The 27,927-nt window shown below is 35.6% G+C and overlaps 1 protein-coding gene and 1 non-coding gene across 2 annotated transcripts in view; both read left to right on the top strand.

Annotated features, from left to right (window-relative positions):
• Agmo (alkylglycerol monooxygenase) overlaps positions 1 to 27,927 on the top strand; it is a 327,029-nt gene that overhangs the window by 262,171 nt on the left and 36,931 nt on the right. The window lies entirely within an intron of this gene.
• On the top strand, positions 16,519 to 16,625 carry LOC122121594. The gene has a single exon (XR_006149973.1). It is a non-coding gene; the product is annotated as a U6 spliceosomal RNA (small nuclear RNA).

Below are 27,927 nucleotides of genomic sequence, written 5' to 3'. Positions count from 1 at the left end.
TATTTAAAGCCTCCATTTTATTTTATCATTAGTTGAGCAAATGACTCTGTTTTACACCTCATGCCTTTTTATTGGGAAATTACATGATATTGTAACCTTTCAAGGATATTAATAATCTCCATACATTCTCAATTTTATGGATACTATATATATTTATTTATTTCCATTCTTTTTATTGTCAAGGTGATGTACAGTGGGTTTACAGTTACACAAGTAAGGTAATAAGTACATTTGTTGTCAAACTAGTTAACCTTTCCCTCATTTTTTTCCTACTTTCCCTCTCCCAAAACCCTCCCCCAGTTGTACAGATCATTTCCAATGTATTGTCTTGTGTATACTGCTATTGCATTCGTTCCCCCTCATCCTTTCTCTCACCATTCTGTTGTTCCCCTTCCCTTCCCTAATTCAAATGGATGCTATATTTATTTAAGAAAATATCGGGCAGGAATTTCCAGAAAGAATTCTTGTTAAATCTGTAATGACCTCAATTTAGTAATAAATACATAAAAAACATTATCTGTCTATCTATCTATCTATCTATTGGAAAATCTACCAAAATAACTTAGAAATTTAGTATACTAAAATTATAATCTTAGGGGATCAGTTTTTTAATATGTATAATAAATTACTACATAGTATCATGTAGGTAATTTAGGTACCTAAAAATTGAAAGAGTAGGATAGAAGAAATGAAAGGAGGGAAGAAAAAGGAGGGAGAAAGAGAGAGAGAGAACTGTAGTCTTTAAACATCATAAACTTAACTTTGGTCCTACATAAATTATACCCACTTTAAAATTTTATTCACCTTTATATATTAATTAAATGACATCTTAAATTTACAAATTTATAACCTAAAATAGCAACTCGATACTGGAAATTTATAAGGAGAATGTAAGTCAAACGCTTAGAAGATGACCATGTGGTAAAGAATGTTATAAATTTAATGAAGATTGGTGAATCATGTGTTTTTAGTTTATTATTGACTTTTCATATTATGCTAAACAGATTATTTAAATACAGCTTTGGTTAACTACAAAGAAAGCTTCTCTAAAATGAATCTGTTTGGGATATGGGACTGGGTGTGGTGTGAAACAGCAGCTTTATGTTTTAGCATGAATGTTTAAATGGGTGGTAATTGCCACTGCCCACAACAGTTGTACACAGAGCTTTCAAATGGTATGAGGGCACATGGTTTCATTTAGAGAGAGTAGCCATTACATCCTTTCTTCTCTGTCCTTTTTCACCTCTACCCTCCAGGATACTAATTTCCTTTAATATTACTATAACTTCTTGAACAGGTAGGATTTCTGGTAAATTACTTCTATGGGCAAAATGGGCTATCATTTACATCTATTATTCCTTTTATATTGGATTGTCTTAAGAATTTATGGGCCCTAGAGAAAATATACTCATAATCATTAGAGGGGAAAGTCTTTAAATTTTTTTGCTTTGTTTTATTATTTTATTTTTGAATTAACACACAATTGCAATATGGAGGGAAGAATTCAGTGTGGTATTTCCATACACGCATACACTGACTCTGAACAAATTCACCATTCCACTTTGCTCCTGCCCCTTCTACCAACTTTTCAGACAATGCTTGGAGGATTTGATTATGCTGTGTCCACCTACATATATATATATATATATATATATATATGCACATATATCTCATATATCTCACATACATATATACATATATATACACATATATATACACACACATGCGGTATCCTTCGATCTTCATTACCCCTCAATATCTCCTCACTTGGCCCTCTCCCATCTCATGATCCCCTCCTAAACAGTCTGCCTATTCATGACTATTATCATGTATGTCCTGTAGGTCTGTGCTCTAAAAATCACGGAGAGCATGTAATATTTAACTAATTTTTATGGATTAGGAGTATTCCATGGGCCACAGGGGTTGTGGGTAGAGAGGGAAGAAGAGAGAGAAGGAGGAATTTTTTTTTAACTATACAACTTAAGACAAAGACTATAATGATGTTCATAGTTCACAATAAAGAAGTAAGAATCAATGAACAATTCGTTTGTGTTTGGTTGCTTGGACTCAGGACCCTGTGCTTACTTGGCTTACTGGCTTGGGTGACACTCTACCACTTTAGCTATGCTTCCACACTGCTTCTTTTGCTATTTATTTTGGGGATGGAATCTTACAGACCTTGCTGCTGGAGCTGGCTTCAAATCATGATTCTCTAGATCTCAGTCTTCTACATAGCCGGGATTATCGTCATGAACCACCAGCACCCAGTTACATTTTTGTTACCAAAAGATCATGTTTTATAATTACAATCCATTGTAACTTATCTATCAAAAGTTCCCAAATTCATGATTTAATATTGGGTTATATGAAACATCTACCTGAGAAAAGTTTTGTGTGTTAGATATAATGTCATCCTTGGCCATTGAGTTTATGTTGATTGATGGCTTTATGTAGCTGACAAAAGGTAAAATTTGTTTCAAAAGTTGTATGTATGTATGTATTTTAAGTGTTAGTGACTGGAATCAGGACTTTGCACATGCTAGGCATGTGCATTGAGTTTCATCTTAAGCCCTTGTTATCTTGGTTTGAATGTTAATAAATCAGAAGTTTTGAGGATTGCCAGGGTTGTGGACACTTGAGGATTAACTGGGGCTTGCTCCTATGGTGACAGGCAAACATTTCATTCTTCATGAAGCATTAGAAATAGAACACCAGAGTCTTGCTTAGAGTCATGCTGCAGTTACTTTCCTCCAAAGTCTTTCAAACATGATGACTTACTTTCCAACAAGCCAAACAGGAAAAGGCATTGTAGACATATGTAATGTAATGTCAGCTTTCACCTGGCTTTATTCATTACAGACAGTTTCAGATGCCACTCAGTCTCAAAGCTGGTGACTCCCTATCACAAGAATACCAGTAAAAAAAATTACAGAGCCATCTTAGAGTCAACCCTCACTCCAACAAAATACTTTTGTGGCACTAATGGTAATCAATGAATGCAAATTCCATCAGTATGGAGAAAAAAAGAACTGGAGCTGATGAGGATATCATTTTTTCCACCTGTCTGAAAGTCCTGAGTCCTAGAGGTAACATATTAATTTTATTTTATTTTTCATTTCATTAAGAGGGAAATTAATTTAATTTTAATTTGTTAATTTTATTGTTAAGCTGATACACAGAGGAGTTACAGTTACATATGTAAAGTAGTGAGTACATTTTGTAGAATATAGCATATTTATTTAACTTAAGTATTAGGCTTCAAAGTTTGAGCATACTTAAATGTTGGTCAGTTTCCAATACCCACCACATGTTCCTTATTTCTTAACACCAAGGATGTCCGGTAGGAGGAATGTCAGGCTGTGATTCCTGTCATCTTCCATCTGTGTAGACCATGTGTATCAGGCAGTGTATCGAAACAATCTTTGGTAGAGAATGACAAGCTTCCTGGTAAATTTTGTAATTATTGCTTATTTCTTCATTTTTAGAACATTAACTCCTTTTAAGCAAAGAGTTTGCTAATGGTGTTACAAATACTACCTTACAAATCACTGCTTGTGGTTCACATCTATAAACCTAGTTACACAGGAGGCTGAGATATGAGAATTGCAGTTTAAAGCCAGCCCAGACAGGAAAGAGCATAAGATGCTCAATTCCAATTAACCAGCAAAAAGCTGAAAGGGGAGGCTTTCTTTAAGTGGTAGAGTTCCAGATAGCATTGATCTAAAAGCTGAGGGAGAATATGAGATTCTGAATTTGAGCCCCAGTAACAGTGTGCATACACACACACACACACACACACACACACACACACACTACTTTTCCTATCTTTTTCTTCAATGTAGGGATGCAGTGTCTTGCATTCTGCACTGTTCACTCCCCTACATTTAGCTTCTCATTTCCTTCATCACACATGCAACAAATTTCCTTCATTGAATTTTCTTGTATTTATTACAAGGATAATTTTTATTTTCATGGCTGTTACCTGATTGTTACGAAAACCATCTCTGATTAAGATCAAATTTCCAAATCTCTAGGAGAGCTCATCTTGGCCAAGAATCCATTTGTGAATTTGTCAGCTAGAATGAAGACCGTGTGGTAAAGACATGTCTAATGTGACCAATAAAGAGCTATCTCAAAGAAAGAGATAGCTTTGTGGCCACTGTCAAGACAAATGGAGTCTCTACTCTTCTAACTGAACTATTAAGTATCATATGAATGTATTCAAGCAAAACAAGCCTGGCTAAAACTACAAATGAACAAGCTTTGTTTATTAAGAAACATTTTTTTGTCTGGTGAAGCTTTCAGATATGAAGTTTTCACTTACTCATCTCACTTCTCTCTGAGATTACAATATAATTCAGGATTGAATCTTTTCAAATAAAGTTGTCATGACTGGATTTTCTTCAACAATTGATTCATCTCTGCAAATCAGCTCAGAGACAAAAAACAGTTTGTGTGCATGTGTAAATGCAGGGGTGTGTGATTTAATTTGTGTGTAGACTTATTTCCTTCTGAGACTTCTACTTACTGGAATATATTACCAGAACTTCAGACAGTCTTAACATCACTTGAATGCTACCAGACTGTAGTTCTACCTGGTATTAACACCAGATCATTTATTTTCATAATTAGCACATACTTTACAATTGTGTGCCTTAATTTTTCATATATGTGAATATATGAGAATGTCTTTAGAGAATCTAGCCACTTACTGAATGTCTCAGGGTGCTTTTTTCTAGTTGTGGGAATAACAATAATCATGACAAACAATTGGATCATTAAGAAAAATTAATGAATTGTGATGGCTTAAACCAAGACATTCACAGATGTTACTCTTTAGGGAATGTCTGGGGGAGCTTAGGTCGACCAACAAATATGAATATTGGGCTTTAGTTAATAATTTTACAAATTGTGGTAACAACACAATTATGTTAAATTGTTGAAGACTTCAACTACAATTACTAAAAGATTGAGTACAAATCCATGAGTGGAATGTAATCACTTGTCTACTAGGCTTGAATAAATACTGACAGATGCAACCTTGTAAAAGCCTATTTATCAAAAGATATTTTCTAAGTAAGATTTAAAGTCTTTCTTTGGACATTTTCCTAAGAGAAAATGTCGTAAGTCAAGTTCTCGAGCTAAATTTTGGAAATTAGGTCGTAATTCTTTCCTGATTTCACATCTGGGAAAAAATGTTTTAGGAGAAAAGAATCTCCTATCCTGCTAGACACCAGTGTGATTGTAAGAGATTTGGGGAAGTAGATACACTTTATCTCTTACATCCTACCAGCTCCTTTCTTTTCCTCTTTTACATCCCTATTATACTTTTCTAAGTTTTGCTGAATTTTCTCTTTATACTAACTTAAGCCTTGCTCCTTAACACTGGGTCTAGTCTGCTTTCATTTGAAAGAGATTTTCCTGTCATGCTTCAAGTTCCACTCTCCTCTGGAATTTTGGGGAACATATTCGTGGTTGAACTCAGGGCCTCATGCATTCTAGGCAGAATCTCGACCATTTGAGTTCACTTCCAGTCCTTTTGCTTTGGTCATTTTTGGTGATAGGGTCTCCCTTTGTGTCTGATCTGACCTGGAATTTCTATTCCCATTTCCTATTATTGCTTGGAAAACAGGTATGGCCACTCTGCCCATGAGTTTTGAGTGAAATGTGGTCTCACAATCCTTACACTTCCATTAACCTCCAGCCAAGATCCACCCAATCTCCATCTTTCAAGTAGCTAAAACAAAGTTGCTCTTTAAAATGTCTTTTATCAGACTTAAACATTTTACCATTTCCTCAACAGAACAACTATGCATTCTCAGGAAAGTAATGACAAAGTGGTGTACATTCTACAATTTTTTTCTGCATCTGTGAGTATGCTAATCATAGAGAGATTCTTACTAATCAAATTGACCTTATTCTCAATTTTTTATACTTCCTTAGTTACCATTCTTCCTCTCTAAAGGAGACTAGGCTACACATTCTTGTTAACTACTCTACTCCTAAACCCCCTGCTCTCTTCAACTTATAACTTCTTTGATGATGTAACATCAGTCATTAAAATCAATAATAACTGGGAAGTTGTTAACCTCCTCTCTCCAGCCTATTATTTAGATCTTTACATGACTGACTTGGGATTTTCCAACAGTTAACTATTAGCTTTTTCTTGAAACATAATCTCAATTGTTTTGATTTCCATTCACCTTCTATTGATCTTATGGCAATTTTTTACAGTTTCATAGTGGTTAATGGAGGTTCTTTGGTATCCTTGAATGTTTTCTTAAACGTTCCAAAGGGAGAGTATTAACACTCTTCCTTTAAGCTGACTTTTCTACTACAAATACAGAAAAAAATGTATTCTCCAAGAGATTAGATTCTATGGGGAAACACGACATTTTCATGCAGTGAATTATACAAAAAGAATTTTCAGGGCTGGGAAGGTGGCTCAGTGGTAGAGCGCTTGCCTTGCATGCGTGAGGCCCTGGGTTCAATTCCTCAGCACCACATAAGCAAAAAGAAAAAAGCCAGAAGTGGTGCTGTGGCTCAAGTGGTAGAGCGCTAGCCTTGAGCTGAGAGCTGAGGGACAGCGTGTCCAGGCCCAGAGTTCAAACCCCACGACCGGAACCCCCCCCCAAAAAAAAGAGAATTGTCAGTTTGCCATTGAAAGTTGTTTTCTGTTTGTTTGTTTGTTTTTGTCGGTTGTCAAGGATGAACTCTGGGCCTGGGCACTGTCCCTCAATTCTTCAGCTCTAGGCTAGCGCCCTACCACTTGAGCCTCAGAGCCACTTCAGGTTTTTTTCTGCTTATGTGGCTCTAAAGAATTGAACCCAGGGCCTTATTCATGCTAGTCAAGCATTCTACCACTGAGCCACCTTCTCAACCCCACTGAAAGTTTCTTATTGTGAAAATACTGTACAGAGGGGTTACAATCACGTGAGAAAGGTAATGAGTACATTTATTATCAAGCATTGTTGCCTCCTCCTTTGTTTTTCCCTACCATCCCTTCCCTCCCATCTCCACAACTATATCCTCCCCCTCCCCCCCGCCTGAATTGTAAAGTTCATTTTTCAACATAGCATCTTGTACATCTCATTGTTGCAATGGGTCCACCTGTATCCCTATTTAAACAATTTGTTTTTTTCCTTCTGCTCTCCAAATTATACCAACACCAAATACAGTGAAAACAGGGATTATACCGTGGGGTGACGGACATATAATGCAACAAAAAATCACATGGTATCTTATAAATACAGTAGAAACAATAGTGTCCTTATCTTGGGGTTCATTTCACTTAACATCATCTTATCTGACCTTTTCTGCTTGTCTCAGATATATACTAGTTATTTCTAATAAGGGAAACCATGGGACCTATGTTTCTCTGAGTCTAGCTTACTTCACTTAATATAATTTTTTTCAAGTCTTTCCCTTTCCTAACAAATGGGGCAATGCCATTCTTTCTGATGGAGGCATAGAATTCCATTGTGTATATATACCACATTTTCTTGACCCATTCATCTATTGAGGGGCATCTGGGTTGATTCCATATCTTAGCTATGGTAAATAATGCTGTGATAAATATAGTTGTGTTGGTAGCTTTAGTATGGCCTTGTTTGTGATCATTTGGGTAAATGCCCAAAAGTGGAATTGCTGGGTCATCCAGGAGCTCTATGTGGAGTCTTTTGAGGAGCCTCCATACTACTTTCCAAAGTGGTTGAACAAGTTTACACTCCTACCAACAATGCAGTAGGGTTCCCTTCTGTCCACATCCCCTCCAGCATCTGCTGATACTAGATTCCTTGGTTATAGCCATTCTAACTGGGGTGAGAGTTTGGCCAGAGAGGGAAAATCCCACTGAAAATTTTTTAAAGGCTCTTTACTTGGCTCAAAATGAAACTGGACAGTTGAACACATTCTGATTGATGCTTCTACATATTTATTCAGCATCATTTCCATCACTTCCTCAAAATACATCCTATATTGTGGCCCCAAATCATTCACAAGATAATATGGGTCTTGCTTGTCACCACTTTCAAATTCAATGTCCAGGCAAGGGTCATTAATTATTCACAGCACCTATTCTTGTTGGATTTAACACAGTAGTGGCTTTTAAGTTTCTGCATTTGTGTTCTAGCAACAAAGGCTTTTAAGCCAGCACATGGTCAACCAGCATTCTAAACAGGAAAATAATATTTCTTAATACAGCTATATCCAATTAAGAGAAATTGGCATTCAAATTGAAGCCTTGCCACCCGTGTTTTAGCTAAATCAAGTCTATAATAATTACCTAATGCATTATGAAAATAACAGCCTTCACTTATGTTGTTACCTACACATCTGACTGAAGAAACATTAAATTAGCCCAAGTAAATATGATTTAAGTTTCAAATCAAATATTCAGTGCCATGTTTAGTTTATCCAAATGTAAATACTTCCGAAAATATTTTCATAGTTATTCTCATAGGGCAAAAGTATTTGTCCCTTGTGGAATTCTCTTCAATCACCACATCAAATAATTCCAGAAAGTACAATTCCATTGTAGTTATGTCAACATGAAAGGCTGTCAACACTCTGTAACTCCCTAGTGGTTTATATTTGTATATATGTTGATTTTGTAAGATTACACTTAGCATACAATTTTAACATGCATATTTCAACTTGAAAAAGTTTCATGAATACATATGTAATTATTTATACCATTTAAAGTAGTTGATAGCATTTATTTGTATTGAATGACTGTAATTTGTCCTTTTCTTCAATATTAGATATGTAGGGTTTTTTTTATGAATTTCTTTAGTGTATCTCATGTTGTGACACAAAACTACTGATAAATAACATGTTTCGATCATTTGTGATTCTTTCCTTAGGTCGTATTCCTAACAAAATAACTATATTGGAGTGATGATTATGTGTCCTTTTCAAGATTTTCAAAATACTACTAGATTTTTTATTATTACTGTTTTCAATAATAATTATTTAAATTTTTATTCTATTGGTGGTGTGTGCATAATTTTGTTGTAAATGTCAGAAGAAACATTGTCTTCTGCTGCACAAAATTCCTGAAGTTGTTATTAGACATTTACCTTTGGAAGCTAACAGGCAAAGATTGGTTGGCCCCATTGATTCATCCACATAATACAGTGATGGGAGCAGATGTGAGAGGCAGAGAGTAGCAGGAGGCATGGGGATCAGGTTTTTTTAATAATTATAAACTGCTCTCAGATTAACTAAGCTGGGTCCCAAGAGAATTACATTAATGCATCTGGGAATGGAGCCCGCCCCCCCCACCCTCCACCTCTTAAAAGTTCCACTACTTCACAGTATCACCACACTAGAGACCAAACTTGAAGCACATGCATTTTTAGAGGAAACATCAACTATATCTAAGTCACAGCACACATTTTATATGACATCTTACTTTGATGTCCTTACCAGTGAATTTTCCAATTAAAGCTTTATTTTTCCATGGACAAAATGGAAACTGATGGTTAAAAATGTTAGGAGCCAGCCCAGGAAGGTGGTTCAGTGGTAAAGTGCTTGCCTTGCATGCATGAGGCCCTGGGTTGGATTCCTCAGCACCACATAAGCAGAAAAAGCTGGAAGTCGTGCTGTGGCTCAAGTGGTAGAGTGCTAGCTTTGAGCTGAAGAGCTGAGGTACAGTGCCCAGGCCCAGAGTTCAGGCCCCACGACCAGTGCCATGTTGGGCACTGGTAGCTCATGCCTGAAATCCTAGATACTCAAGAAGCAGAAATGTGAGGATTGTGGTATATAGCCAGCTGCAGCAAAAAAGTTTGTGAGACTTTATTCTCTAATAAACTACTCAGAAAAAGCTAGAATTGATTCTATGGTGGAGTGTGAATGTTGAACAAAATAAAAATAAATCCACTGAGGACTTTTACCAAAATACAAATCAGGATATATATATATATATATATATATATATATATATATATATATATACATATACATACACATATATATGTATATATATATGTGTATGTATGTATATACATATATGTTTATCTATATTCTATTTAAATAATCTATCAGTCTGTCTATTTCTATGAGTAAAAATTTGGGGGAAGTCTTTTTTTCTGCTTGCAAAGAATGCATCATATTTTGTTCAGCATAAACAAGTTTCCAGTCATTGTCTATTAACTATAGTGGCATTTTCAATATCTACTACATCAGGAAAGGTAAGACATACGTTTACCTCAAATGTCAATATATAATATATAATTTAAGGTGCTGTCCTAATTAACAGAAAATCACAGAGCAACTTAATTAATTAATTGAATAAACTTCTATTGCAAACTAAATGTAGCTTAGGAAATTTCATAATGCTTAACTGTTTCAACCCTAGAAGCAATTTTGCAGAGCCAGCATCCACAGAAGGCTGTTGCTGAAATATGTAATCATTTTGGCATAAAACTAAATCCCTAAAAATGCAGCTTGAATTATTGCATGATTTCCTTATCTTTAGCAAGTGAAGGTTTGTAATGAAACAGATGAGCCATTTAATCAGCTTTAAGAATGGTTTGAATGATATACTCTAGGAAAAGGCTCTTATTTTCTATGGTAAGACATCCTTTAATTTTGCTGGACAGTTTCATTGTCTGTACAATGAAGGAAAAGGAACAATGGAAACATTTATGCAGTGTCTGATTGTCTGGGGATAATGAGCTATAAGATGCAGACCTATTATTTAATGCTTTGGGGGATTCTCCTCTCTTCCTCTATCATTCTTTTAAGCTCTTGTTTCTGTACTAAGCCTAGGGAGAAAAGACAAGCATTTATGTTATTTTGGGATTGCAAAATTAGACTTGTTCCTAAGAGTTAAATAATATTCCTCATTAGCTAAAAATAAAGATAGTTGAATCATCCTAAGTAATCATGGTGGCATTTTATCCCTTTTTAATTGAGAAAATTATCTATAATTCTAAGCACTCAGAACATATATATGAAACCATCCAATTTGTAAGTTTGTGATTCTAGGATTTTAATATTTATGGTGCTCAATACTTCCGTGTCGGTGATTTATTTTTACTGAGCCCCTTGGGCTGCAGACTGTCTTGCCAAGTTGGGAATGTATCAGAAGAAGAAAAGAAGATTGAATGTTATTTTGTTCCCTGTTGAGCTAATTAGGAATCCAGGACTAATTTAGCATGTTGCAAACCTCTGACTCCCCTTTAGTCAACTAGGACAACCCAGGCTCTAATTTAGACTGTATGGAGTGTTTCTTTTGTCAGAAAGGAAGAAGCATTGTTTTAGACTGTGGAAAGTTGGATAGGTGGAGATGGTATAGTAGATTAGTCGCGAGGGAGTGCATTTGTCATTGTAGCCAAAGCAAAGGGAAGTGAAGGATTTGTAATGGATTGCATAATATAATGTTAGCTGTAACCCTGCATAGCTATTCCCATCTTTTGATGCTTATAGCCTCAAAATTAGAGTCCACATTATAACATTTATTTTAAATTTTTGAGGGCAGATATAGTGGCTCACACCAGTAATCACAACTATGAGAGAGATGAAGATAGAAACATCATGATTTGAAGCAGGTCCAGGCCAAAAAAAAAGAAAGAAAGCTAAGGAGAATTCAACTTCAAAAAGCAAGCTGGATGCTCAAGATAAAGGTAGGAAGATCACAGTCTAAGACCAGCCAGGAAAAATGTAAGGCCACATCTGAAAAAAATATATATAACTAAAACATAAGTCTAAAGGCTTGACCCAGTTAGTAAGATCTTGAGTTCCAATGACTTGTGCCATCAAAAAATAATTTGTACTCTAAAATGCTTATAGTGTAATATATAAAACATAGTATGATATGGTATTTTCAACATAAAATGTCTATTATAGGTAATTATATTTTTATTCCTTTAGGAATGAGTAAATACTTTACTGAGATTGACTAAGAAGAGCTGATCTCACCGTCAATGAATTTACAGTATACAGTCAACTATTTCTTCAGTGGAATGGACAGATTTGGCTTATGCTGAATTTATTTCATTTTTGTCAAGGGATACACTCTAGTGGGGTCAGTTGGCAGCTAGAATAGTAGTGTATTACAATTCCATTAATTTTATAAACTACACAAAATCAGGTATTGGAAAAATATAAATAATTTATTCCCTCTGTGCCTGAGAAACTTTAAAAAAATGCAAGAGTGCCGAGTTCCAATGGCTCACACTTATCATCTTAATTATACTCAGGAGGCTGAGATCTGAGTATTGCGGTTAAAAGCAAGTGTGGGCAGAGAAATCTGTGAGACTCAACCAGCAAAATACTATACTGGATGGTTCAAATAAAAGACCATGATCCATGAGAAAGCCAATTACCTAAGAGCCCAAGAGCAGTACTGACACCAAAACAGATTTTTTAAAAGTTAAAATTAAAATATACTAAAATAAGAACAAATGGGTGAGAATGTTCAGAAATAAGTAATGATGCTAGATATTCTTTTTAAATTTCTTTTTTGTTGATTGTAGGGATTGAACTCTGGGCCTGGGCGCTGTCCCTGAGCTCTGTCAGCTCAACGGGAGCACTCTACCACTTGAGCCAGAGCACCACTTCTGGTTTTCTGGTGGTTTATTGGAGATAAGAGTCTCACGGACTTTTTCTGCTTGTCCTAGACTTGTACATATGACAATATAAGGTGATGTTAAGTAAAATGAACCCCAAGATCCTGACACAAGTGTTTTTTTACTTTCTTGTTTTTGTTTTTAACGTATTTTAAATGTACTATGTGATTATTTTGTTTCTCTTATATATTCTTCCCCCACGGTATACCCCTGTTTTCACTGTATTAGATGTTGGTGCCCTGCATCTTGTATTTACATTTTTCTAATTTGTGGAGGGGAAGGGAAATAACAAAATTCTGAAATAAGGATATAGGTTGACCCATTGTAACAATGAGATGTACAAGGGAGGAGTTGGGGAAGTGGGGAGGAAGGGATGGTAGGGGAAAAACAAAGGTGGTGGTAACAATGCACCATAGGAAATGTACTCATTACCTTACTCATGTAACTGTAACCCCACTGTACAGTATTTTTACAATGAAATACACACACACACACACACACACACACACACACACACACATACACACACACACACAAGTTTCATGGACTTTCATGCCCAGGCTGGCTTTGAACCATGATACTCAGATCTCAGCCTCTTGAGTAGCTAGGATTACAAGTGTGAGCCACCAGTGTCTGCTTTTTAATGTTTTTTAGAAAATATATTTTTGAGCAGGTATATAATTGCCTGGTTCTAAAACTCCATTTGTACACACTGAAACTATTCCCTCATATATATTTTATGTTATTCCAACTCTTTATGCAAATTTAAATAAATAACTATATATATTTTGCTATGCCTTCTTTCTTTCTTAACCTTTCTAACATTTCATACATATTGAAATTTTTGTTTTCATGCAAGCCTTAGAAAATTACTTCTAGCTCGAAAGAGTTGAACATATTTCAAGAGATCCTTTTTGTTTTTGCTTTGCTTTATGACTCAAAATCTAAAGATGCAAGGGATAAAGGTTCTATAAATAAAGAATATCAAAAGACAGAAAAGTGAAAATTAAGGGAATTATTAGAAACCTCTAGTAGTTGTCTAAACTATAAATGTAAAGGGCAGCAGTAACCAAAATGGACTACTGCATTGTGGGCATTTTTTGCTTGAAATTGTCCATGCATTGAAAGAATACACAGATCACAAATATTTAGAATTGGTGTATTTCTGGGTTTGTCTAAACAATTCAAGGGTTCTTATATTGCTACTTAAACTATTTCAAAATCTAATGCAACACTTAATTGGCAAATGTTTTTATCATTGTGCAATTTCTCTCACTGAACTCTCCACCCTGGATCTCTACAGGCTCATCTTAGCTTAGTGTCAAATGACATTTACATTAAACATGGCTATGGGTCATTGGCCAACACCAAGAAAAAAAAAAGAGAATAAAATAGATTGATCTGGATGGATTTAACTTTTGCTCTATTTTTCTGGGAAAAAATCTGGTTTGTAAGACCTCTGTGTAGCTAGGGCCCATGAATTTTAACCAGATGCTCTGTTAGGTCTCCAGATGATAAAATAATAGTAGAGTCCAGAGAGTAATAATTCCTTGGCTGCTAGAGAGAACAAAGAAACATTGATAAATGTTTACCACCCAACTTTAAAAGATACATTGCTTGGATTTTTCCTGATGACTTGGGTCGAGTGAGTAACATTGAAAAATCAATCTCTCAACATGTTCTTCACATTAACATGACTTTTTCTTCTCAATCTCTGTTATAATATATTCAATTATAAATAGAGTAATAAAGGAAAAATTTTAAATGATATAAGAAATTCCCTTCAGATATTTCCTCCCACACCTTCTGAAATTCTTAACGATATGTTTGTTCTTCCATTAAAAATCTCTCCTTGGGCTGGGAAGGTGGCTCAGTGGTAGAGCGCTTGCCTTGCATGCCTGAGGCCCTGGGTTCGATTCCTCAGCACCACATAAGCAAAAAGAAAAAAGCCGGAAGTGGCACTGTGGCTCAAGTGGTAGAGTGCTAGCCTTGAGCTGAAACTGAGGGACAGCTCCCAGGCCCAGAGTTCAGGCTCCACAACCAGACCCAAAAATAAATAAATAAATAAAATAAAATCTCTCCTTTAGGGAGAATGATAAAAGGGATGACAGTGAATCAAGGTTCATTGTATACATAGACTGTTGTGTGGAATGGCAATTCCTTTGTACAACTACTTAAAAATAGTAAAAAATCTCTGTACAGTATGTTCTCAAATAAAATAAAATAAAATTTAAAAAAAATAGTAAAAAATATATGTCTTACACTTTAATTTAGTAAATTGGTGAATTTTATGTATAATTAATATCATCAAAATGTCACCTTACTTCCCTAATTCAATATTTTAAATCATTTTATTATTTTGATACAATTATGCAACACTATGATGATTATTCATATTTTTGCATTACAGTTGACTTATTATATATTTTTGCCTGAAATCTCTTATCGTACACTGGAGAAGGTAGTCATTATGTAAATGTAATGAATATTAGATTAGGTGCTGCAGGCATTTCCAATAGTATTGACTACACAGATTGCTCTTAGCTCCTTTTATAGGTTGTTGCTTGTAATTTAATTATTCAGCAATCAATTTAATTATTTGTTATGGTATCTGGATTGAATAGCTACAACAGAATGATACTGTATCTTCGTAGCTATTATTTAGTAACATACCCCAAAAGTCTTTTATATTCTTCTGCAGCATTTATTCTTAAGACTTGATAAATTGAATTATCAAATCATAATTTGATTCTAAAGACTATAGTTATTCACACTACTTTATGGTTTGAGATAATTGTCTGTGGACAAAATTATAATTTGACCTAGTATCTACTACCTCTAAGACCCACTCCTGACTTGAATCATGATTTTTAAATCTCTTCTGCTTTATTTTGTGTTCAAGAAATCTTATGTAGTATGCAAAATCCCAGATTCTACCCACTGCCAAATTTAGTTCCTTTTTTTGTTAGCATACGATATTTGAATAAAGGATTTCCATTGTGACATTTGCATATGCATATATGATGTCCTTGGATCTTATTCACCCCCGCTATTCATCTCTCATCACCCTCCTAATCGATCCCATTTTCAAAATTTGAATGGATTTAATTATGCTATTTTTATAAATGACCATAATTTAATTCGTTCACCTTCACACCCGTATCATCTTCTCCTTTCACTGGTTCCTTTTCCCAAATAGTTATCCTTTAACATCCATGTCACATTGTCTATATTACAATTGTGAAAGAAAATATGAAGAATTTGTCTAGGAATGACTTATTTTAACTTAAGGATCTCCAGTTATATCTATTTTTCCTTCAACAAACAACTTTTTATTTGATAGCTAAATAATACTCTACTGTGTATATGAACCACATTTTCTTTATCCATCAGTTTATGGGCACCTGTGTTGAAATCCATTCTATGCCTATTGAGAAAAGGGCTGCTAGAATTAAGGATTTGCAGTCATTTCAATTTCATGCTAACTTAAAATGCTTTGGATAGTACCCAGGTATAATGGTATACAACTTTTAAAAGGAAGCTGCATACTGATTTCCATAGTGGCTACACTGATTTACAACAAGGTCTGAGGTTTCCTTTTATTTCTATATCTTTTTTGTTATTTTATTTTTTCTTGGTGATAACTATTCTGACTGGGTTAGGATATATCTAGAGGAGTTTTTATTTGCATTTCCTTTATAGCTGAGAATGTTGAATGTTTCCACATGTGTCTACTGTTTGTATCTACCATTTCTACTTCTTTTTATAACTGTCAATTCACTTTATTTGCCCAGTTACTAACTGGATTATTTGTCTTTGTGTCTTAATTTGACAACTGTGAATATGACATATCATGGCCTGTTGATGGATGGCAAAGGTAAAATTAAGATTATTATTTACTAGTCAATTAATTTTAAGTAAATAAAAAAAGAAATACAGTGGTGTGCTCACTTTGGCAGCACATATACTAAAATTGGAATGATACAGAGAATATTTGTATGGCTGCTGTGCATGGATGACATGCAAATTTGTGAAACTTTCCATAACTTTTCACTAGCTATACAACAGACAAGAGCCTCATATCTAAACTATACTTATAACTCAAAAATTAAACTATACTTCTAACCCCAAAAAACAAATTCTCAAAGAAACATCCACCCGATTAATAAGTGGACTAAAGATTAAAAAGAGACTTCTCTGAAGAGGAAATAAGAATGGCCAATAGACACTTCTCTGGCCACCTCACCCCAGTTAGAATGGCTATAATCAAGAAATCTAAGAGCTGGAGGGAATGTGGCCAAAAGGGAATGCTACTACACTGTTGGTGGGAGTGTAACCTTATTCAACCACTCTGGAAAGTAGTATGGAGGTTCCTCCAAAGACTAAACATAGAGTTCCCCTATGACCCAGCAATCCCACTTTTGAGCATTTACCCAAATGATCACAAACAAGGCTATTCTAAAGCTACCAGCACAACTATGTTTATTGCAGCATTATTCACCATAGCTAAGATATGGAACCAACCAAGCTCCTCAAAACATGCATGGATCAAGAAAATGTGATATCTATCTATCTATCTATCTATCTATCTATCTATCTATCTATCTATCTATCTATCTATCTATCTATCTATCTATCTGAATTCTAAGATTCCATCAGAAAGAATGACACAACCTCATTTGTAAGGAAATGGAAAGAATTGGAAAAAAGTCATATTAAGTGAAGCAAGCCAGACCCAAAGAAACATAGGTTCCACGGTTTGCCTTACTTGCAATAATTGCTATATGTTTAAGATAATCTTAGCAGTTGAGCAGAGTAGCTCAATAGCTATGTACATATGACCTATAAGATGATGCTAAGTAAAAGGAACTCCAAGACATGGACACAGAGGTTCTGCTTTGTTGTATTTGTTGCTTTTTAATGTACGATGTGATTTCTTTTTCTTTTGTGTTTTCTTCCCCCTATGCTTTAATCCCCTGTTGTCACTGTATTTGATTAGCCTGGTATTGTATATGTTTATCTGAATTAGGGAAGGGAAAGGGAACAATAGAATGGTGATAAAGAGGACCAGTAGGGGAACCAATGCAACAGTGATACTCACAAGATAATACGTTGGAAATGATATGTTTGACTTTGAGGGAGGATTTAGGGGAGGGAAAGAGGGAGAGAAATGAGGGAAGTGGTAACAAGTTTGACAAGAAATGTACTTATTACCTTACTTATGTAACTGTAACCTTTGTATACCAACTTGACAGTAAATATAATTTAAAAAATTAAACCTTTCAAGTTCAGGGACTGATAACAAAAATGGATTCAGTAAATACAAATAATAAATTACAGGATTGATATCCACTCAAAGGTTTGCCTCCGATAGACTTTTTTTCCACTAGCTCAACTTTCTGAAGGTCGAACCTCCTCATAATAGCACCACATGTTGGGAACTAAGTTTTCAATAAATGGGTCTCTGGGAGATATTCAAGATCTTAACGGGAGTAATGATGGAGAAAGAAAAATGTAAGACTATTTTGTTTCTAAGACTTCGAGCAGCCCTGTTTCATTATGACAGAAGGACAGCTCTTATATCTGAGGTAGCTCAGCTTCCTTAGTATCTGAAAGTACTTTAAAGTACTAAGAACTGAAGCCAGTATAGATTTTTGTTTTAATCTGCACTGAACAATATTAAGAATAAATGTACTTCGAGTTGAGTATAATGAGAACAAATAAACATAGTTACTTTTATTTTTTGGTGGTGGGGCTTGAACTCTTGGCCTGGGCACTGTCCCTCAGCTTGTCAGCTCAAGGCTAATGCTCTACCACTTGAGCCATAGTGCCACTTCCAGTTTTCTGGTGGTTTATTGGAGATTAGAGTCTCACGGACTTTCCTGTCTGCGATGGCTTTGAACCGCGATCCTCAGATCTCAGCCTCCTGAGTAGGTAGGAGTACAGGTGTGAGCCACCGCCACCTGGCAAATAAGGTTTTTTACTGTAGTGACTTACTTGATCCTGATGGGGAGACTATAATGTTTTGCTGAGACATATTTCAAATGAATTTACCCAATCCTTTAAAAACTCAGATTAAAACCATCCAACCCAGATCATACCATACTATATGTGCCTTTTATTTCCCTACTCTGAAACATTAATAAGTAGTTGTATTGCCCCTTCCTAAAGGAGTTGAAGGGGAACAAATGTGTTTAGTTTTGCTTAAACAAAGCAGTTAGTGGGATCACTCCTCTTTCTTCTTTTATCCATTCTTCTTTTCTTGTTCCTCTTCCTCCCCCTCCTACCCCTCCTCCTTCTCTTCCTCCTCCCCCTCCCTCTTCTCCTCCTCCTCCTCCTCCTCTTCCTCCTCCTCCTCCTCCTCTTTATCAGCACTAGAGTCTAAGCACAGAATTCTGTGCTTTCAAGGCAGACAAACTACAGAAAGTTCTCAAAAACTTTTTGCCTTGGTTGCCCTCAATATGTAATCTTGATTGTTACTTCTATGGTAGCTAAAATATAACAAGTGTGAGCCATCAGTGTCTGGTGCAAATGAATTAGTTTTATATTTTGGAGGACCTGACAATCAACAGACAAAAAGAACAAAATCCCAAGTGTACAGTATATATCATAATCTTTTACCTTGTGTCTTTTACTTTCATTTTCAGGACAGGAGAAGGAACACAGTAATGTGTAATGGATGGGAAACATGTTTTCTTTATAGTGAAAATTGTTTACGTAGCTCCCAGGATCAGTTATTAAAGAATGGCATTAGCTGGGCTCCAATAAAGGTGTCATGGAAGATAACCTCACAGTGATGGGTGCATGTACAGAGAGAACACATCTCAGAACTGATACAGAAGTCAGGCTCATGCTTTATGAGGTGATCTGTTGAGACTACCTCAGGAGTCTCACTTCAGCTACCTCACACCTTCCAGAAGTAGTAACTTTGGGTGCCAAAGGACCTGCCACTCAAAGGTCCTACCACGTCTCACATTGCTATACTGAGTCCATGTCTTGAACATGGACAAAGCTACAAAATGTGATACAAAGACATCGGAGAATTATAGGAACACTCAAACATCCCCTGGTCTTATTTTATTTCTCAATGTTGAACAGAATGCAAGGGACATGCAACAACAGGAAGACAGCACGAACTCTTTTCATCTCCTTCATGATATTTTCATCTTTTTTGGTGGAAATGTCTTTGAAAAAATGACATATGACTGACTTTGTAAAGAAAAAAGAACAAACACACAATATGGTAGACATGATTTTTTCACCCATAGGTTCTAGATCTTGGTGTTTCTGGAAGATTCTCTTGTTCTGTCTTGGTGTCTGCTGAGAATATGTGCAGACACGTGGCTTGTTAGAAAATAATATTTAAGGCCGTTGTAAGACTTAAACATTGTATAGTAAGTTGAAAACTGATTACACAATGGTTGTCAAAAGTTGTTCAAATGTGTTTGGTGTTCTTAATCATAGAAATCCATCATTTTATGCTTACATTGAAATGTGAATATTTTCTATCATTTCTTTTTCAGTTTTAGTTGTGTCTTTTGTTTTGTTTAATTGTGTTTTTTTGTTTTGATTTGAGGTATTCATATTTGAACTTAGGGCCTCAAGCTTTCAAGGCAGGTGCTCTATCAATGAGCCATATCTGTAGCTCTTAGCTGGCCATTTTTTAACTGATCAGGTTTTAACTCATGAATTTTTGTACTTTTAACGTGCTTATGTGAGATTTCATGCAATCTCACGTTTAGGAAAATAAGAGGATTTTGATGAAGGAATAAAAAGTAGTATGAAATTTTGAGGATTATGGAAATATGTTAGCCTCACATTTTACCCCTAACCTACAACTAGCCTTCAGTTCAGGATATGTTTGAAATCAGCACAATTGTCAGTAGATAACAAGATAGCAACAACTTCAGAACTCTCTTTCAATTATGTTTCTCCAGCTTATATTTTAGATGTAATTCAACTTCATTGAACTCGCTAATTATACTCTCTAGGCCTGGCCCCTGTGAGCTATTGATTTATATACTTTAGTCTTGGAATCAATTACTTTCTCCTTACATATCTCTATGTCCATGTAAAAGTGGGGATGATAAAACAGCGTATATACTTAAATATCTGATACAATTGTGCAGGATAGGAATCTATGTCTTCCTTTGCCATACTTACCTTTCAAAAGCTGTTTCTTTTCATATTAACGATTAATTTATAAGAAACAGAGGTGCTTTCTTTCAAATGCATAAAAACACAATTAAGTCCTACTTAACAACAAGCATATAAATGGGATTTTTTTATTATTATTGTGAAAATACCATACAGAAGTTTACAATTACATGGGCAAAATAGTGAGTACGTTTCTTATTAAGCATTGTTGCCTCCTCCTTGGTTTCCTCATACCATCCCTTCCCCTCTCCCCCCTCCACCCCCGCCCCTCCCTACCACCACCCCCACCCCTCACACCACCAAAGTTGTGAAGTTCGTTTTTCGACATAATGGCTTGTACATCTCATTGTTGTAATGGGTCCACCTATAACCCTATTTAAACAATTTGTTTTTTCCCTTTCCCTCCACAAATTATATCAACATCAAATAGAGTGAAAGCAGAGCTTATACCATAGGGGAGGTACATACAAAGCAACAAAGAAATCATCTTATAAATATGTTGGAAACAATCACAAGAAAAAAAACATTTGAATCTTATCTTGGGGTTCATTTCGCCTAACATCAATTTGTCTGAAAGTTTCAGTTTATCTCAGACATATACTAGTTATTGCAAATAAGGGAAACCATGAGGCCTATATTTCTTTGGGCCTGACTTACTTCACTTAATATAATTTTTCCAAGTCTTTCCATTTCCTAACAAATGGGGCAATGTCATTCTTTCTGACAGAGGCATAGAATTCCATTGTGTATATATACCACATTTTCTTGATCTGTTCATCTAGTGAGGGGCATCTGGGTTGGTTCCATATCTTAGCTATGGTAAATAATGCTGCAATGAACATAGTTGTGCTGGTTGCCTTAGTACGGTCTTGTTTGTGATCATTTGGGTAAATGCTCAAAAGTGGGATTGCTGGGTCATAGGGAAGCTCGATGTGTAGTCTTTTGCGGAACCTCCGTACTACTTTCGAAAGTGGTTGAACAAGTTTACGCTCACACCAACAATGCAGTAAGTTTCCCTTCTGTCCACATCCCCTCCAGCATCTGTTGTTTTTAGAGTTCTTGATTATAGCCATTCTAACTGGGGTGAGGTGGTATCTCAATGTTGTTTTGATTTGCATTTCTTTTATGGCTAGGGAGGTTGAGCATTTCTTCATAGGTCTATTGGCCATTCTTATTTCCTCTGCAGAGAAGTTTCTCTGTAAGTCTTTAGCCCACTTATTTATTGGGCAGTTGTTTCTTTGAGTATTTGTTGTTGGGGGATTTAATTTTTGAGTTCCAGATATATTTTAGATAGGAGACCCTTGTCTGTTGTATGGCTAGTGGAGATCTTCTCCCAATCTGTGGGCTTTCTATTGATCTTGAGAGCTATGTCCTTTGCCATGCAGAACCTCTGTAATTTCATGCCAAAATTTTGAATCAGCTCAAGTAATTTGGGAGTGGAGTCTGTGCAATTCTTTAGATAAAAGTCATGTCATTGGCAAAGAGGCAGAGTTTTAGTTCATCTTTCCCTATTTGGAACCCTTTTATGTTTGCATCTTGTCTTATTGCTATAGCTAGGCACTCTAATACTAAATTGAAGAAAAGTGGAGAGAGTGGACATCCTTGTCTCATTCCTGAGATAAGAGGAAATGGCTTTAGTTTTTCACCAATAAGTATAATGCTGGCTGTAGGTTTGTCATATACAGCCTTTATTGTATTGAGGAATGTTCCCTGGATTCCTAATTTTTCCAGAACCTTCATCATAAAGGGGTGTTAGATCTTGTAAAATGCTTTTTCTGCATCTATTGAGATAACCATGTGGTTCTTATCCTTGCTCTTGTTGATGTGATGAATTATATTAACACATTTGTGTATATTGAACCAGCTTTGCATCCCTGAAATGAATCCTGTTTGATCATGGTTTATGATTTTTTGGATGAATTGTTGAAATCAATTGTCCAAAATTTTGTTGAGAAGTTTTGCATCAATGTTCATCAAAGAAATGGATCTATAGTTCTCTTTCTTTGATGAGTCCCTGTCTGGTTTGGGGATGAGGGTTATGATGGCTTCATAGAATGAGTTCAGTAGTGAACTTTCTCTTTCAATTTCATTGAAGAGTTGGAGGAGTATTGGTATGAGCTCTACTTTGAATGCCTTGTAGAATTCCGCTGTAAATCCATCTGGTCCCAGGCTTTTCTTGGATGGGAGGTCTCTATTTCTGTATCTATTTCAATGTTTGATACGGGCCTGTTAAGATGGTTTAATTCATCTTGGTTTAGTTCGGCATGTAGATTTTTGTTAGGAAAAGATCCATTTCTGCCAAGTTCTCAAACTTATTAGCATAACGTTTTGAGAAGTATTTCCTTATAATGTTCTGAATCTTGGTTGTTTCTGTGGTGATGTTCCATTCTCATCCCTGAGTTTATTTATTTGGGTGTGTTCTCTTCTTTTTCTGAAAAGATTTGCTAAGGGTCTGTCAATTTTGTTAATTTTTTCGAAAAACCAACTCTTTGTTTTGTTGATTCTTTCTATGATTTTTTCAATTCTAATTCATTTAATTCTGATTTAATTTTAATTATTTCTTTCCATCTACTGGATTGGGGTTTATCTTGTTGTTCTTTTTCAAAGAGGTTCAGATGTCTCGTTAAATTGTTGATTTCAGATCTCTCCAATTTGTTGATGTAGGAACTCAGAGCTATAAACTTGCCTCTGAGTACTGCCTTTGTTGTGTCCCAGAGGAGCTGGTAATTTGTGTGTTTCTTTTTGTTGAATATCATGAACATTTGAATTTCCTTTCTATTCTCTTCCATGATCCACTGGTGATTCAACAGTGTGTTGTTCAGCCTCCATGTGTTACAGGACTTTGTTTGGTGGCTTTTGGTATTGAGTTCTAATTTTATTTCCTTGTGACCTGAGCGATTTCAAGGTATAACTTCATTGTTTCTGAATTTGAACAAGTTTGCTTTGTGACCTAAAATATGGTCTGTTTTGGAAAAGCTTCCATGTGCTGCTGAGAACAACGTGTATTCTGATGCTGCTGGGTGAAATATTTGGTAGATGTCTGTTAAATCTAGTTGATCTATGCAGCTGTTTGGATCTGCGGTTTCTCTGTTGAGTTTTTGCCGAGTTGAACTATCTAGTGGGGATAGTGGTGTGTTAAAGTCCCCAACAATTAATGTCTTTGGATCTATGTGAGATTTGAGGGAAAGTAGTGTTTCTTGGATAAAGTTGGGTGCTCTGTTGTTTGGCAAATAGATATTTAGACTTGTAATATCCTCCTGAAGGAGAGATTCCTTAATTAGTCTGTAGCAACCTTCTTTATCTCTTCTCACTAATTTTAGTTTAAAGTCTATTTTATCTGATATTAGGACTGCAACTCCTACCTGTTTATAGGGGCCATTTGCTTGGTAGATTTTGTTCCAGCCTTTCACTTTCAAAAGTTGTTTGTTTTTATGGGCAAGATGTGACTCCTGAAGGCAGCAGATAGAAGGATCTTGCTTTTTAATCCAACTTGACATCTATGTCGCTTAATTGGAGAGTTAAATCCGTTAATTTTGAGAGTTAGGACTGAGAGGTATTTGGAAGTTCCTGCCATGTTATCCATCTTCTTGCGGGCTGCGGCAACTGGGTTCTTCCTATGGTTCTTGGATTCTCAGTTTGGGTGAGGTTTCTTGACCTTTATTGTGGTCTTGTTGGTTTTCTACATGTAGGACATCTTTAAGTATCTTTTGCAGGGCTGGTTTATTGGAGATATATTGTTTCAGTTTTTCTTTGATATGGAAAGTTTTTATTTGACCCTCGGTTATGAAGGAGAGTTTAGCTGGGTACAGTATTCTTGGTTGATAGTTGTTAGTCTTTAGGGCATGGCATACATTATTCCAGGCTCCTCTTGCTTTAATTGTCTCTGCTGAGAAATCTGAGCTGATTCTAATTGGTTTCCCTTTATAAGTGATTGATCTTTTCTCCTTGACAGCTTTAAGGATCTTTTCCTTGGTCTGAATTGATCCTGTGTGGATTATAATGTGATGGTGGGAGGTCCTATTCTGGTCTGGTCTATTCGGGGTTCTAAAAGATTCTTGTATCTGAATAGGCCTATCTTTTTGCATGTTTGGGAAGTTCTCTGCTAGGATCCTGTTAAATAAATTTCCTAGACTATTAACTTCTCTCTCTAGGTGCTTCTCTATACCCATTTTCCTCAGACTAGGCCTTCTGAAGGTGTCTTCCTAATGTTGAATAGATCTATCATATTTCTTGGATTTGTCTTGGATAGTTGTATGTTCTTTCTCTATAATATCTAGGCTGTCTTCAATCCCTGAGATTGGATCTTCTGCATGGTCTAACCTACTGCCACGACTTTCTATTTTGTTTTTTATTTCTTTTCCTTCTAATTGGTCGGCTTTGATGGCTTCAAATTCTTTGTTGGAGCTTTGTTTTATATCTTGTATGAACTTCTTTACTTCCTTAATTTGGTGTTTAGTGTTTATTCTCAAATCACTTTGTTGATTGGTTATAGTTTCCTTGGACTCCCCTTCCTTCTGTCGGGCTCCATTCAGCATTCCCTTTGTGGTCTCCCTGACTTCTTTCAGCTGCCTGTTTATGGATTCCATGAATGCCTCTATTGATCTCTGTCTATTCTCATCCTGCTCTCAGAATTCCTGCATTACTCTTTGATTAGCTTCCTCACGTTCACTCAATTCCTGTCATTCTCTTTGACTGTTCTCAGCCCGCTCATGCAATTCCTGTCTTTCTCTTTGACTGTTCTCATCCTGCTTAAATGTGATTTCTTAACATGGTCTTTAAAGGGTTATCTTACTGCAAGAAATTTCATTAAAAACTTCGTAGACGGGGCAATGTCAAACTACCGCACATGAATGGAAATTTATCTTTTCTTTTAAAACCTTCAGAATGATTGATTTTAGTCAAGGAGTCAGTCCAATGTCTTTAAATCTTTACACTGGTAATATTTTCCAGGGTATAACTTGAATTCTTTATGCTTGCTCATCTTGTTCAGGATGTAGAGAACAGCATATCAATTCCTTTCAATTAACATTCTTTGTGGTATTGGAAGGTTGTTATGAACTGGCTCTGTACGCAGTAATGTCTCTAGTATAATCTCCCACTGAAAGGTACAGAGAAGACAATTTTGGTAGGGAATTTCTTTGTAGTTTTTTAAAAAATTTATACTGAAAAAAAGATAAAAGCAAGCAAATTCTGTATTCAGAAATACAATATTGCTTTGTTTACTAGTTTGTCCCATAAAAGCAATGTTTCAAATTACTTACGAGAGGGAATTATTTCCTTCTATCCAAACAGACTTAAAACAATGGGAAAAAATCTTGCAATGTGTGTTTTGTTTTTTTTAGGGGGGGATTTCAACTCCATTCCTCCCTGGGTCCATTATTACTAGTGGTTATTTGTGGTCTTCAGTCACTATTTTTTCTCCTTTAAGATCCAATTTTAAAATTAAAACATAAAATTAATTTGGTCTCTAGGAAAACAATGCAATAATCAGTTACATTTGATCATAGCTACCCCCACTCTTCAGGCACACTTCCAGTTGTTTATGAATAGGGAATTGTACTTTTAACTATAATAGGCTGAACCAAACTTATTTGGTGCTGGATATATGATAGAATATTTCTAAATACCCTTTATTGTGATTCCTTAAGAGAACCAAAACTATTAAATTTTTTTAACATATTAGCACTATAATTTAGTAATCAACTATTATTTTGTATTTTAGTTTGTTTTTTACTTAATTTGTTTACTTATTTATTTTTTGAGACAGGATCTCACTCTTTATATTAGGCTAGCCTTAAATTCAAAAAAAAAATTTTTTTTTTTGGTAGTGGGCTTGAACTCTGAGTTCTTCAGCTCAAGCCTAGTATTCTGCCATTTTGGCCATATCTCCACTTTCTGTAGGTTAATTGGAGATAAGAGTTTCATGGACTTTCCTGCCAGGGCTGGCTTTGAACCATTATTCTCAGATCTCAGCCTCAAGAGTAGCTAGAATTACAGGCATGAGCTACCAGCGCTCAGCTGGAAAACTATTCTATATGTACTTGACCTAACCCAGGAATTTGGAATCTTCTAAGGATGAAACACAACTAAAGGAGGATCTTTGTCCTTATTTGGTAAACAGTGAAAGGCAAATAGAAGCATATACAAATAATTTCAGCACAGTAAGAATTGTCATATATATGCACATATATTGAAGATCAAGAAAGATGATAGAAAACCAGAGGATAAAAGCAGCTCCCAGGGTCTGGACAAGAGTCTCAGAGAAGAGTCTGAGTTCTAGTTTGTAAAATGTGCACACAAATAATTACTCAAATCAGAGAAAGAAAGTCTGGCAAACTCCAGAGAATTGACTAGCTCAGTACAACTCTATTGGATGAGATTGGAGTATGGGAACAGATACAATGGAGAAAGTGGTCAGAGATCCTATATTAGAAAGGATATGCTGTAATGTAGAGATCTGAAGCCTGCCTTTTGCTTTTGTACTCTCTTCAAGCTAAGAAAGGATTTTACCTGAATAAATAGTATATAAATCAAATGAAGAATAACATTTTGGTACACTTGAGGTGATATGAAATTCACATTCCAACACAGACTGGTGCTGGAATATAGCCATGTCCACGTATTTACAGTTTGCTTTTGTTTTCTTTCGGCTATGGAAGCACTGCAACATCAGAGTTGAGTTGTGGATAGGACATAAAACGGCATGTAAAAACCTAAGATGTTTACACTCTGTTCTTCTCTAAAAAGATTTTGCTTACCCTGATGTATATCCATGACTTTAAGAGAGAGAGAAAAAGTTGCTTTTAAAGGAGAGAGTGTCTCAATAAGAATTGTTTTGTAAATTATTTTCTTTCATGATATTTTAAGAATAGTTTGCCTGCAGGCAAGACCACAAATCAGCAAATTGCAGATGTATTTTGGACCTTTATTATGTTAGAAAGGTGAGGAACATTAAGAATTATATGATGACAACCTTATGAGAGACAGACATCAACACAGAACAAGATGATTAGGAATGATGAGGAATACACCATGTCTCCTTCCAGGAAGGCAAAAACGAACTTCGGATTGGAAGATTCAAATGGTTTACTGGTAAACAAAAATTTGACTATGGTCAAAATAAGACATATAGATGGTAAAATTACTTTTAATCCTCTTCACGATTTCAGGTATTCATTTTGAACCTTTTTTAATA

Source organism: Dipodomys spectabilis, unplaced genomic scaffold (genome assembly GCF_019054845.1).
Source record: "Dipodomys spectabilis isolate Male_0828 unplaced genomic scaffold, ASM1905484v1 ptg000190l, whole genome shotgun sequence".
Lineage (NCBI taxonomy): Eukaryota > Metazoa > Chordata > Mammalia > Rodentia > Heteromyidae > Dipodomys > Dipodomys spectabilis.
Note: the sequence above shows the minus strand (reverse complement) of the source record. Positions and strands in the feature narration are given on the sequence as shown.